Genomic DNA, 13,613 nt, shown 5'->3' with positions numbered 1-13,613 from the left:
CCGCCGTGCCCGCGCAAGTGCGTCCCCAACAGTCGTGCATGTTGCCGTTTTGAGGCCTAGCTCCTTCGCCAAGAACGTCCTTGCCTTCTTTGGGTCCTCGTCCGCCTTTCATAGGGTGTCTGATGCACGAGGAGATCACTTGCATGGAAGACATGGATTGCAATCTAAACGCGAAGGCACACGGAGGCGCATTAGGGCCGCCAAGATTCGCGCACACAATCTCGGAGGCTACGACGCGTCACTGTAGGTTTACTCCGATTACTGTGTAAGAAAAATAGAGGGATGCAACAGCTGCGCCAATTGCGCCAATTTGATACAATTCCTTATTTTTGCGCCAAGCTGAGCCAAAAACCGTGAAATTGGTTAAAGTTGCGCCAAACTGCGCCAAAATGCCCGACCAGCTTAAAATTTTCTCAGTTGCGCAAACTTGAGCGAGAAATGGAGGCGGCGTTGGTCATCTGCAGTGTCGGCATCGTCATCCAATACAGACGCGCAGACCCTAACCCTAACCCCCCGCGAAACAAAAGAAAAAAAGTCAGTTTCACCGGAAGGACGGAGCAATAAAGGCGATAGCAACAATTTGTACTGCTATACTAAGTGAGGCTGGTAGCAAACTCTATTGTATCCGATCTCGCGTAACTCTACAAAACGTTGGTGTAAGAGAATACTGCCGCTCCAGGAAAGGTGCTCTTTCTGCACAGTGTCTTCGCATTGAGAGGGCAGCACGTAGCGGGATATACGAGCCACCCGCTGAGTTCAAAAGTTGCTGCTGGGTGACAGCACCCCCCCCCCCGCCCCCCTCTCGCGTATTCCCATGCTAGTTCAAGACGGGCGGGGCGTTTCCTATATGCTTCGATGGCAGGCTTCCCGAGCGGAGTGGTGTTTTCGCATGCGCCCTCCGAGCGACGGAGATGGGCTGGCTCGTTTGATATCTGCTTCAGCCGCGTTCGTCGCACGCACTCGCGCGCTTTTACCCACGGTAGAACACACCAGGGCCGTAACTAAGGGGCGTTTGAGGAGGTTCTGACAACCTCCGAAATTTTTCATGCTTTAACTTTTCAGGTGGCGCTAAAATACTTTAACGCCTTCACAGCGACCACTAGTTGCCAAAGTTAGCCGTTATACACACAATATCCCCGGAAAAAAAATTCCTGGGTATGGCCCTGGAACATACTATGCACAGGGATATGTTATCAATTTGGGCTTTATACGGGAGATGGCGGCAAAAACTCGTCGAGAGTGTCCATATAGTTACTATCGCAATAGAAAAGGACAGTAACCTCAAATTTCCTTATGCTTGTTTAATTGCGTGCAGAACGCTTTTTAAGCCACTTTTGCCGCAGTTTACTGGTGCCCTACGAAAAAGCATACTGAGATTTAGAAGGGGCTATTAGTACTAGCTGTCAAGGACACAGCACATTTTGTTCCTTAATTACTCATTCGTGCACGCGCCGTGTAATTACGAGTACTAGTATGACATCTAAAAAATTATTGCCAATCATTTGGAGCGTCTGTGTAGGGTTTCTGCGGCCTTGAGAAACAATAGACAAAAGCGTATGCCAGTTTTCTTTTTTCGCTACCCCCCCTTGCTCCTGCTTTACGAATCCCCCAAATTTCCAGGTTGCCAGGTTCGCAGGTCCACATTAGCATTTCCACTGCCTGTCGAATTATTTGACAGGTCCTACAAATGCTAATGTGGACTTAGTCATTGTTCGCACTGTGGCGTGGCTGAACACACTGCTTTTATTGCAATAGCAATGTTCACGTGCCCTGTGCACTAATTAGCTGATGTTGAATGGTTTTGACGTATTTTTGTTTTCTTTTCCAAAAGTAAGCCTGCTTTGTTATACTGCTCCAAATTTGAGATTTCGGGCTAAAAAATTCAGGTTTTTTTTCGCTATCTGCTCCAAATTTGGATTTTTGTGCTCCAAAAGCAACATTTTGCCGCTCCAAAAAATTGCTCCAAATCCTATTTCGGCTGTTGCACCCCTGAAAGTATTTTTCTTTCACCGTGATTCTGACCAATTGGCGGCGCGGCGCGCTTGCCCGCGCTTGCGCTTCTGTGCCCACACATGTTTGGCGCGTCTTTCGCGACAGCGCGTACAGCACCTCTTCGTACCTGCGCGGTAGCGTACGCTCGTATTAGACGTCGCGGGGTGAAAATCTGTTCGAAACAACCGCACTCCATTACATTGCAGGCCAATGGGCCTTGGTAGGGACCAAAGAAAAATCCGTATCACCCCGAAACTCGTATGAGCCGTGATCGTATCACCGAGATTTCACTGTAAATGTGCATAAGCCACCACAGAGAGTGAGAGAGAGAGAGAGAAAGGTTAAGGGAAAGGCAGGAAGGTTATCTAGAAGAAAGCTTTTCGGTTTGCTGCCCTGCGCTGGGGAAGGGTCGATAGAAAGGTACGGAAGGGGAAAAAGAGTGTCAATCAAATTTGGAGTGCCCGAACGCTCGAGGTTCCAACCAGAAAACGACGAAGGTTCTCCGCTGAAGGTTCTCCGCTCAATCGACCTCGCTAAACGACTATGATGCTCCCGTGCTTGAGTGCGTGTGTGTGTTTTTTGTAGCTTTAGCTACACTTGCCTAGCCGGAGCCGATTTAGCGTGGGTCATCATGAGCCGTGCTGCGCATGCGCGAGAATGAGTGCGGCGCCGGCATCTCACGCACTCTCCGCCATCGCCGCGCGCGGCACGCCGCTGCTGGTGGCGGTGAGCGGGAGGAGTGGCGTCGTAGCCGGGCAAACAGAGTGGCGCCGGCGCGCACGACTCGCCGCTGCTGCTCTGCGCGCTCGAGAGGGGTGACGTCGTAGCCATGGCGCGCGCAGCTAATCGCCTTGGCTGTGCAGTCACCGTCTGACAATGCGCTGGTGCCGCTTGATAGCGCCTCTGACTGGCGTTTACAGGTGGGTAACGCCCTGGAGAAGGAGAGCGCAAATGCTGCTCAACGGCGCAGAAGAGCCGAGAAACTTATGTCATCATATCCGGAAGTAGTTGCCTGGCATTTAGCGGTTCAGCGAACGAAGCATGAACAGAGGAAGGCTAAACGTGCTGCGGAGACACCGGAGGAAAGGGAGGAACGTCTAGCAAAGCGGCGTCGCCAGGATATCAGCGACGTGCCCGACCACCTCTGCAGCAGCAGCAACAAGACGCCGTCGATGATGTCAAGGGTCGCCGATCCACTGCCTATACTGTGAAACTTAGCGAAAGTGCCAGCGCGACTCGGACCTTCGAGACGGACTTCGTAAACAATCCGTTTGGATACGTGAGCGACGTGTGTGAAAGACTATGGCACATGAAAGACTTGACACCGCTAAGTAGTGCCATGCGTAAAACGTTGAGTTTAGTAGCGGCGCCTGAGTGGGGTGAAACCGTGGCGCGGGTTTGTACAACGTGCAAAACTTTCTCGTTAAGCAGAACATTCCGCTCTTTAGCGTTACCAATGGGTGTCGTTACCCGGCCATGCCGCCAGGTCTACCGGTTCTGAACGATGTGGCCGAATGTGTGTCATTGGAGCAGCACTAAGCATGACAATCAAGCGAAACCTAGACAATCTGGAAAGCTCAGAATAATCAGCTGAACCTTTGCTAACGCTACGTATATCCTGGCATAGCCAAGCTAAGCCACTGCAATTTTTTTAGGGGCGAAGCTTCTTATAGCATCACCTGTTCGGTCGTCGCTCGATGCGGCGTGTCCCCGCCGTCGCGTATTCCGTATCATTCAGTAGATGGCACTGTCCCATAGAGATGCATGCAAACTGCAGTTGGGTGACGATATACTAGATCGCTGTCCCATAGATATAGAGAAAAATCTAATAAGAAATTAAAAAGAATATAAAATATAAAAGAAAACAACAAAAAATAAAAAATAAAAAATAATAAAAAAAATTTAAATTTTGTTATTATTTAGCCACCGGAGAGAAATTCTGTTCTCTACATGAAGATACCCGAACTCTCCTTTGGTGCTCTTTTCTGTCATTATTTTCATTGCTGTGCTTTCATAAATTCTATTTGCTAAAAGGAGTACACTCTAAGGCAAAAGGGCGTTAAAAGGCTGTGTGGTTTGTCCTTTTGGGAACTAATGTCTGCCACAACCATTAATCCCTTTAAAGACTAACGACACCGTGTCTAACAGTCAGTCCCCACAGATCGCCTCAATGGACTAACATTTTAGTCCTCACATTTACAGCTTACCGGGCAACTGTTAGTCCCCACAGTTGCACATCGTCGGACGGATGGTACACTCAAATACTCCATTCGGATGAACGTTTAGGGGCGAAGCTCCTTATTGGCCTCGAGGAGTTACGGAGTCGCCCTCTATCGGACGCGCCTCGATTGCGTGCTAGGCAGGATACCGCCGGCGCGCTCCCCATAGGTTTTGCTGTCGGCGCTCTACAAAAACACCTCGCGGAAGCCCTCCAGGGCATTTCTGTAAGTACTTTCGAAAGGAACTGCGTTCTTTACTGTCAAAATAATAATTTTCGACGAACTGAAAGCACAAGATAGTCTACAGTCGCTGTCTCTTTGCAGAAAACCGAGCACCCGCTTCACGCGGTCACCCCGTTGGAGACCCCTGAACCGGCTTCTTGCGTGAAAGGTAGTCACTCGCTGAGTGCAAACTATGTGAAATATCTCGTTAGAGTAGACTGCCTGTATAACCTAACGGAGCATAACAGAAAGAAGCCTCAAGCCAGCGATCGCACGGGTTCGCGATGACTGACGGTGCCTGCATGTATGAGCGTCTTCATGTATGTTCGTACTGATGATTTCGCTTTTGCTACGAGAGCCTTTTGACACCGCGCTGTAAACTTTAGGCCGCAAAATATGAGAATTTGTGAGTACACAAACAACTACTGTTGCGCGGGCGCTATCAGAGCAGTTCAAAAACAATTTCGTTACAACTACCACTTCGGTGCGCATGGCAACTTTGTGATGTGCCTTCCCGACGATTCAGTGTGTTTTCTTTTTTCGGTCTAAATTCGTGTACGTTTCAATGTCATTTGACAAGTTGTCTCGCACTGAGTATTGATGGGTCTTCTCAGCGGGCAAATGCCGCTGCTTCTGTTTTTTTATTCAGTGCATTCGTTTCGTTTGGTGCTCACACAAAACGTGAGCAAATGCGACGCCTTTTTTTTAATGCTCCAATTAATTATCGATCCCTTTGCATTCCAGTGAACTTGCCGCTCTCTGTCATCAACAAATTCATAGACCAAAGCTTCACCATTTCGAGATTGCTGGTGGAAGGAGAAGCAGTCTACGAGACTGAGCATGTAGTAGCATGCAACGCCAAGGAAAAGAAAGAAAATACAGTAACGTTTGCCGGACTTGTTCTGCAAACGTCGGCTGTGAACTAGGGCCCACATGAACATGAAATAGCGGTGAATAAAATAGAAGTTATTGCAGCAACCAGCAGCCGCAAAACAGGATAGTAAATATTTGACGAGTACCCCAGCAATTTTGGCAGCAGTGTCGTGTCTAACGCCAACAGGGTGGCATCTTTCCCACGTAAATAAATGAGGCTCCAAGAAAATACATGGGGTCGCAGAGGCCCAACGTGAGTTTGAGAGTGGCACAAATAAATTTGGGCTTTTTATCACATTGTGCTTGCGTGAGGGGAACGCAAGCTCGACTGAAAAAATGTTATTGCCAACATAAATGCAGCACACAGCCGCAGCATTTGACTCTCGATAGTCCACCAGCAAACGTCGCGTAGCTTAATATGATGGCGAAAGCCTTACATGCCTCTTCAAACGGGAAGATTGACCGTCGGCGGCGTCAAGACGAGTGACAAAAAAAAAAAATAATCGTCACGTGATGACTTCATCATGACGTCGAAGATCTCCTAAATTTGTAACTTCATTATGACATCACCATGACGTGACATAACGTGATGTCACATGATCACGTATTCACACGACATGGTCCCTTTGCATTGCCTCCGTGATCGGTGGGCCGATCACGGAGGCAATGCAAAACTTATGTAGCTTATCATCATCAGCCTGTCTACGCCCACTGCAGGGCAAAGGCCTCTCCCATGTTCCGCCAATCAACTCGGTCCTGTGCTTTCTGCTGCCACGTTATACCTGCAAACTTCTTAATCTCATCTACCCACCTAATTTTTTGTCTCCCCCTCAGTAGCTTATGTAGCTTATGAAGCAATGCAAAACATATGTAGCTTATGAAGGCGAAAGCCCTAGATGCCTCATCAAATGGGGAGATTGCCCGTCGGCGTCCCGCGTCGGCGGCAATACGAGTGATGCAAAAAATAATCGTCATGTGATGGTGTCACCATATGACGTCTCATGACGTCAACAGATCGCCAAAATATGTAGCGTCATTATGACGTCACATGATACGCATTCACACATCATGGTCGCTTTGCATTGCCTCCGTGATCGGTCAACAGAGGCCGTGCAAACCGCTTTGGAGGGGGGCGCGGGAAATCAGTACAACTACTGACAAGAGAAGCTTGCTTTCGCCTTCTAGTCTCTTTAGCGAATGCATAAGGGGACCCTGTGCATTTTTTAATTCAACGTATCTAACACATGAATTGCGCATCTGCCAGCTGATTTGTTGGACGCGGAGCACGGGGGCCGACGATCAAGAGGTCGCACGGGAGGTTCTGAGATGGTATCGCACGTGGTAAAAGGTAGCGCCTTTTCCATCCTGTGGCAGATAAGCATCATTTGCCGGCGGGAAGAGCGCGCGAGCCATCGTCTCAGTGCGCGCTGTCTGCTAGTCACCGAACATCGCAGGCCCGGCGCAGTAACGAAGTCTTCGTCGCGGAAGTGCTTGTTGCACACAAGACTCGTAGCCGATAGCTACTTGCCGGTTCTTAGCTTTACAACCCATGCTTCACGCAGTTTCTTGTCCCGCGGTTACCGGTACAGGCTAGAGTGCCTCGATGCGCGCGCCCCCGCTTAGAGTGGTGTCAGCTTTTGAAAGGGCAGGTGCCGCCTCCGCGGCCTTGGCGGCAGCGTGGCCGCCATTTTGAATCCCCCGCCTGGTCACTTGTGCGTGGCGCGCGTGCTCTTTTTAGGTCGGTGCTCGTTTCCCTCCAGTTTTATGCGCTCGCTACCGTCACCATGGCCGGGTGTTGCGTGCCGCAGTGCAGCAATCATTCCAGAAACGCTGGGAGCTGTATCGTTTTAGAAGATACGAGGTTTCTTTGGACAGCAAAAATCAAACGTGACAAGCGGCATCCGAAGAACACATTATGCACTTGCAGCGTAAGTTTCCGCAATGGGAAGGCACAGCGCAACTGAGACAATGGACAAAAACACACAACACAAACGGGCGCAACACAAATCAGCGCCCGTTTGTGTTGTGTGTTCTTGTCCATTGTCTCAGTTGCGCTGTGCCTTCCCATTGCTATGAACCAACTCGCCCAGACCAAAGTCTTACTGTAAGTTTCCGGCCGGTATTTCGAATGCACATGCAAGGGTAACCTGCCGGTGTTAACCTTGCGTAATATATGGACACACTGATATCAGCTACATGCTTAAAATGCTTTGGTTCACGTGTGCATGAATCCTGCATTTTTCTTCCCAAACATTCTTTACTGCACTTGGTTGGTCCTGTATCTGCCTTTGATTTTTGCTTTCGCTACTTTTGTGATTTGAAATGTATCATGGAATATATTGTGCGTGTTTGTCTGCAGATCAGATGCTTCTTTTTTCCTAATAATAATTATTTGTGAGAATTTACGTCCCAAGAACCCCGATATGATTATGAGAGGCGCCGTATATAGTAAAAGGCCCCCGAAATTTTGACCGTCTGTTGTTCTCTAACGTGCACCTAAATCTAAGTACGCGGGCCTCTGTCACTTCACCTCCATCGAAATGGGGCCGCTGCGGCCGGGATTCGATCCCGCAACCTTCGGGTCACCAGTCAAGCACCATAGTAAAACCACGGCGGTTCTTGTTTTTTATATTCCTTTCCGTGTTTCAAGTACGCCTTCTGTGCTGGTCTGATTCCCATGTATGTATGTGTCCAGTTAAATGATTCTTGTCCTTCCCTGTTTCTGTGTTTCAAGGTTGCATTTTCGTCCTGTCTTAAATAATTACGCAGTTTCTGTTTTTTAATCATTTACGATCACTGTGAATCGACTAGTGGCAGTTGTGTTTTATTGTGTGATTTGCGTTTTATTTTCTGTAATTGCTTCTGTCAGCGCAGCATTAATGCGCACAAATAAATGGCCTGTACACTGGATATTAACACACACACACACACACACACATTCAGTATCTCATTTCTTTCAGCAAGCATAATTTATTTATTAATAATGTAAGCCCTGAAGGCTCATACAGGAATGCGCATACAATATAGTTCTCGCGAAACGTCTATACAAAGAAGACGCATGAAAACAACAACAAGACGGGGAAGCATTGTGTACAGTAGACACGCTATGTCAGTAAAAAATACGAGAAACAAAGTCAAGTTGTACAGTGAGTACGTCATGGAAAACCAGTTAATGAAATAAAAACTCACAGGCTCCCTTATGCGTACGCTTAAGACGGCTCGAAAGCGAAAGCCATCTTCTTCTCAGTTTTTTGCGCACAAAGCGCGGTTTTGCATTGCCTCCAAGATCGGAGGCACCTCAACCTGGTTTTGCACTGCCTCCGCGATCTGCCCACTTTTACCAAGCTACGATGTCATGTGATAACGGCATCATATGACGTCACGCCAAAATTTGTGAAGCCATGATGACGTCTATGGTGACGTCATCACGTGACGATTTTTTCGTCCCTCGTCCTCAACGTCGTGGTATGCTGACGCCGTAGACGCTGGACGCCGACAGTCAAATTTCGCGTTTGATGAGGCATTTAAGGCTTTCGCTTTAAAAATACGTCCGCCACGGTGGTATGGTGGTGACGGAGCTCGGCTGCTGACCCGAAAGTCACGGGTTCGATCCCGGCCGCAGTGGTCGAATTTAGGTCGAGGCGAAATGCTAGAGGCCCGTGTACTGTGCGATGTCAGTGCAGGTTAAAGAACACCAGATGGTCAAAATTCATGGAGCCCTCCACTACGGTGTGCCTCATATCATATCATGGTTCTGGCAAGTAAAACCCCAGATATTATTATTAATAAAAGAGACAAATAACCGACGCCGTGCATCTGCCGCACAAAGTGTAAAACAGTATTGAAAACACTCAATATTATGTGCATGCAATTGGGCATGCGAGAAAACCTGCAGATACAGAAAAAGAAACTGCAGATACAAAAAGAAGAAGGAAAAACGCACTAATACTGCGCGCATGCAATGTTTTACGGCATACTACTCAACAACGTATTCATCGTTTTGATAAGGACTCAAGGTGCAACTCGAGTGCCGATACAGTAGCGGCTACAGATTGTGAGCAGAAACAATAATGATAAAGAAGCTTTCGTTTCATTTTAGCAGGATAATCGCACCATACTTCCCCTCGGCCCTTTTCTATGTATAATATGTATGCTGCCATTTATAATAACGAGTAAATTGTTTGCAAACTTAGCAAAATGAGCCACCTTAATCGCGCTTAGGTAGCTTCGCAACACTAAATTGTGGTGTGTTCAGATACATATACTGCTGCTGCTGCTGACATGTATACAAATACTTTAAACGATTGTTTGTGTATTTGGAATGCAGAGCTTACGAGAAAATTAAGTAAGGCTTTAGACTTTGTCGTTTCCGACGTAAGGAAGAGGATTGGTTTTCAACATAACGGAGTCTACGTCTACCTCTAGCGCATAACACATGCACAGGGCCGTCAGCTTACATGAATTACACGCTTCCTTAATAAACATTTAGGCAAAACAGCAATAAAAGCTGCCCAAGCCTCAAAAAAGAAAAGAAAAGAGAAAGCTCACTAGCGTGCACTTATTTCGGGGACGTATCCGCGCACCGCAGCGCTTTGTGTAGCGCGTTTCGCATGCTGCCGAGCGGCGGCGGGATGTGCAATGGCGGCCGTCGTAGCAGACGACGCGCCTGTCCTCACCCTCAGCGGAGCGCGCGGGCATCAAGGCACCCTAGTACAGGCTGACACTGGGCTCCGTTGCGTAAGCGCGGCACTGCGGCACCAAGCGATACAGCCCCATGTTCGTCGCCTTCGGAAGCAGCCACTCTATTACAATGGTTTCGATTGAGTAGAAATGAGAGAAAACTTCCGAATTTGAACAGATCGCAGGCGCATGTGCGACTTGAAACTCGTTTTCAAAGCACGCGGCAGTGCTCCACAGCAGCCGACGCGGCCGCTGAGACCACGTGATCCTGCCAAGCACGTCATGCCGACGGTGGCGCCGGCGTTTCCAGTGGTGGGTCTCGAGGCCAATAGCATCACCTGGTCGGTCGTCGCTCCATGCGGCGTGTCCCCGCCGTCGCGTCTCCCGTATCATTCAATAGATGTCGCTGTCCCATAGATATGCATGCAAACTGCAGTTGGGTGACGATATACTAGATGGCGCTGTCCCACAGAGATGTGTGCAATATGTGTGCAAAAAAAAGAAAAAAAAGAGAAAAACAGCAGCGGCACCCTGCACGCTAGATGGTGTGCAGTAATCAAAGTGGCGTATCGCTTTGATTACTGCTGGGCGAAACCCCTGAACGTTTCACGGTGCAACCATGATTGCTTCACGAGCTTCGCCCAAGCTCTTTATCATTCACCCGTCGATATGCTGTAATTTTTTATCTCCAGTTCAAATAACCCATTAATCCCCAGCGATGATTTTCTACAGTTACTCTCATCAAGGCTTAATATTTTTTTCGCTGCTTTTTCCGCGGTTAGCAACAAGTGACGTGGTGAAGAACACGCGAGAAATATTTAGTCGTGCGTTTTTCACTCCTATCGCAGTCAATGCGACAACGAAAGAGAAAAGTAAGACCATCAAATGTTTTATTCTTCTATGTACATATGAAGTTTATGCTTTCTTTCTGTGAATTCACTGTTAAATGTCCAATACAGGTCCACCCACGTTGTCATAGCTCCTAGAGTCCTCTTTGTCAAGGTGTTCCAACGGAAGCGATAAATGACTGACGTTTCACGCACCAGCGCTCACAACAGTCTGCACGTTGTGGACAACGGCTGCGTCCTGCAAAGCACAAAAAAATACAAATAGTTAGTCACACGCGACAGAGAGGGTGAAGACAAGCACATGGCAAAAATATGCAAGGTGAAATAAAAACACGTTTAAAATATGGCATCAAATAACTTCACCGTGATTTAATACATAATCAAAGACAAGCGACATAGCGCCACCGCTCAAGTGCCGCAGCCGCAGCGATCACGCCGAGGCACCGCCTACGTGTCGGCGAGTTTTCTGCGAGCAGCGCCGTACAGCACGAGCAAGGCCGTCAGCCGCCGCTGCCGCCAGCCAACCGGCGAACCTCGAGCGAGTGACAGCAGAGCGAGCGAAATCGGAGCCGTCGCCATGAACGGTGGCGAACTGCTTGCGAGCGAGCGACAAGGAAGCCGACGGTAATCGCGACCAATTTCCACGGAGTAACGAAGCACAGCTAAAGTCGGCTAGCTAAAGAGGCCACGCCAGCCCATGCCGGTGCATTTAAAGCGTGCGACATGCAATCGAGCTGGTTTACGGCCACCGCAATGCGTTTTGGACGAGTACGCCAGCCGATGCGGTGTATTTCGAGCGCGCGATATGCAATCGAGCTCGTTGCCGGCCACCGCAATGCGTTTTGGATGAGTCGCAGCGCAGCGCAGCGGCGAGGCCTGTGCCCAATAACGCGATCTCGCAGCTCATCCCCGTGGCGAACCCTCCGTGAGTGGCTGTCCGGGCGGCCTACGGCAATGGCGGCCAATTTCCAGGCGGACACAAAGCACAGGTGAGCTGACGGGCAAACCGGCTCTCGCGATGCATTTCGTGAGCGCGATATACATCACTATCGAGCCCGTTGCCGGCAATCGCGATGCCTGTCGCGCACGCGACAGGTACAGCAGAATAATGAGTTATCACTTACTTGTGGCAGAATCAAGCACCGATTTATTCTCAGAGACAGATTGAAATCATGGATCCTATAGGGGTACTGTCTTCTCAGCTGCCATTCCCAGCCGGTACCGACACAGTGCCGTGACTCCGCCGGAATAATACAGCGCGACGTGTGGACACCGACACCAGATTTCATGGGTGCGGTGAAACGTAAAACCAGCATGGTACACACGCTAATCCACGCCCATGTACTACGTGTGCATATATAGGGCGCTGCGGCATAGTTCCTACATCATTCGAGCGCGACACAACCGCGAACACGCCACCACGAACACAACTGGGAAGACGGACCCAAGAGCGAGGAGACGGTCAGTTCTCTTGATAACGGTTTGTGCATGGAACGTATCTCTGCACACGGTCTGCATCTCCTGTGTAATTGCTCCTTGTGAAGACTAACAGGTTTCCACACGGCACGCGTCCCTCAGAGGTTGCTCCTTCAACAGTCTATCCGTTCATCGCGCGCTCCTATTGGGCTCCGTTACTCCTCTTTCAGGTAATTTTGCCTTAGAGTGTAAAAGGGATAACGGTGAGCTTACAAGATAATAGTGCCAAGTGAATTATGTGTAAGTTTTTTAGATTTGCGTGCAAAAATATGCTTTTTTCCTGTAAGCTGACTGTTATCACTTTAGGGTATCGTGTTTTGTAGAAGTGGCGCAGGCGCGCGGTTAACATGTATATGTGTCTGAATAATAAAATAAAAGTCGGAGTTTTGCCGAAAGGCTGAAGCAACGAATGCGTTACCAACCTAGTAGAATGTCACGCGAAGAACGGAAAGCAGCTCGAAACATGCAGCGCGCTGCTCAAGGACAAAGAACGCACGAAAAGAACACAGACAAGATGAGTGCGAACTAACAACGTTCACAGCTCGACACTTAAAGCGCCCTGCTCAAAGACAAAGAAAGTCGCACGAAACATACGCACAGGTATACACAGGACGAGCGCAACAACTGTCACAGTTGTTACTTCGCTGTGTCTGAACAGCGCGCTTCTTTCGCAAACGGGGCTGTTGCAGCGAGCGAAGTGACCGTCGTGAGCTCCGTAATTTGATAGCATTCCGCTGAAAGGTCGACACGTATAAACCGCGCCCATCGTGAGATAAGCGCGCGCGCATCGATGACCACGCCCTGTAGGGCAATGTACACGCAGTAGACGAGCGTGAACATTGCAAGGAGCGAGGCACCAACCTCTCAACCTTTTATCTAAACCGCGTACTTTGCGCCATCTCGCTGGTAATGCCGAGAACACGCTGAAATGCCCCCGAGATCGGCATACCACCGCAGGTACGAACGAGGCACGAGGCACGAAATGGTTGCGAAGGCGGCTTCACAGAGCCGGCAAACATAGCTTGGGAAAAAATGTGGAGCTCACTCAGACTCACTCATGAAACATATTTTGCTCTTAGAGCTCACCCTGACTCACATTCGCCGAAATAATACTCCCTCAGACTCACTCGAATTCACGGCTCTATCTGTGTCTGAGTGAGTCTGAGTGTCTCGACTCATGAGTGCGTTAGCATATACTTGGCTTTTTCGGCCATGGTTTCAATGCTCTTTAACACTAATATCTCGCATAATTGGCGCTCTACAAGCCGCCTCTTGATCTCGTACTTTCAAATATGAGTTATCA

The sequence above is a fragment of the Rhipicephalus sanguineus genome, chromosome 8 (assembly GCF_013339695.2).
Source record: "Rhipicephalus sanguineus isolate Rsan-2018 chromosome 8, BIME_Rsan_1.4, whole genome shotgun sequence".
Taxonomy (NCBI): domain Eukaryota; kingdom Metazoa; phylum Arthropoda; class Arachnida; order Ixodida; family Ixodidae; genus Rhipicephalus; species Rhipicephalus sanguineus.
This window is presented reverse-complemented; position numbering follows the sequence as displayed.